Source organism: Erinaceus europaeus, unplaced genomic scaffold (genome assembly GCF_950295315.1).
Source record: "Erinaceus europaeus unplaced genomic scaffold, mEriEur2.1 scaffold_1203, whole genome shotgun sequence".
Classification (NCBI taxonomy): Eukaryota; Metazoa; Chordata; class Mammalia; order Eulipotyphla; family Erinaceidae; genus Erinaceus; species Erinaceus europaeus.
This window is the reverse complement of record NW_026647293.1, coordinates 11,534-12,773: the sequence shown is the minus strand read 5'-3', so window position 1 is coordinate 12,773 and position 1,240 is coordinate 11,534. Positions and strand designations below refer to the sequence as shown.

Below are 1,240 nucleotides of genomic sequence, written 5' to 3'. Positions count from 1 at the left end.
CTTCCAGCTCTACTCAGTCCTTCCAGTCAGCTCTGTCACTTTCACCCCTAACCTGTGAGTAAGGCTGGGGCAGCCTGGGAAGACTAGCCTTGGCCTCTTCTGTCCCAGTTCACAGGCAAAGAGGCAAGACTCCACCTTGGTAGTACTTGTCTCAAGTCCTTCCAGAACTTTCCATCAACCTTCACCACTGCATCCTACAGGCTATCCTGCTTTGGTCCTGCTTGCTTGTCTGCACCCCCGCCTCCCAAGTTAGTGTCAGTCATGTGTATGGAGAGTCTCCTCTTGCTCCTCTGCACTCCCAGGGCACAACACCCTCACAACAGGTAGCAGACTCTCATGCAACAATTGTTGCATCAAGAAATGAATGAAGTGTGTGGGTGAGACAGAACCCACAGGTAGGCGCAGGCCCAAACCCAGCTGGAGTCAGGTTACACAGGGACAAGGGTGTGAACATCTGCAGGGCCAACCACCTGTGCTTCCATGGGCCCTGGGGCCCTGGGGCCATAGCTGCTCCCCCAGGGTCCTCACCCTATGGCCTGCCCCCATTACATCAGCATGAAGTGGCTGCTGAGAACATGTCTCACCTCTTGTCTCCTGGGGAAAATGTTGATGTCTTCATGGCTTTTTTTTAATCAACACAGACCAACCCTCCTTCCACTTGGCAGGAGACACAGTGCTAAGTGACACTGGTTCTAGTGAAGGGAGGGGACTTCTCTCCTGGGGTAGATTGCAGGTGGATGACCTGTGACAGCACTGGAGGGAGGCCTCAGCACCTCGGGAGGAGCAGAACTTTCTGGAGATGCCACCATATTAGCTGACGGTGCAGTGGATTCAAGTGGTGCTGCACCTGATTTTATTTTTCTTCTTTTCTTTTCTTATCTTATCTTTTCTTTTCTTTTTTTTTCATGTCAGCAGGTAATGGGCCGACGTCGTAACAAGGTTTGTGGGTGGCACATCTCACACAGTCACGTGGCAACCCAATCATCACGCTTATGAACTACAGAAGTATCCTGCACCTGATTTTTTTGAAGATTTTTTTAATTCCCTTTTGTTGCCCTTGTTGTTTTATTGTTGTAGTTATTATTGTTGTTGTTATTGAAGTGGTCGTTGTTGGATAGGACAGAGAGAAATGGAGAGAAGAGGGGGAGAGAAAGACAGACACCTGCAGACCTGCTTCACCACTTGTGAAGAAACTCCCCTGCAGGTGGGGAGCCAGGGGCTCGAGCACCTGATTTTTTAA

The 1,240-nt window shown here is 50.1% G+C and overlaps 1 non-coding gene across 1 annotated transcript; it reads right to left on the bottom strand.

Moving 5' to 3' along the window:
- Positions 1-906: 906 nt before the first annotated feature.
- On the bottom strand, positions 907-1,009 carry LOC132536283 (small nucleolar RNA U13). Its single transcript, XR_009547928.1, has one exon. It is a non-coding gene; the product is annotated as a small nucleolar RNA U13 (small nucleolar RNA).
- Between the last annotated feature and the right edge of the window lie 231 nt (positions 1,010-1,240).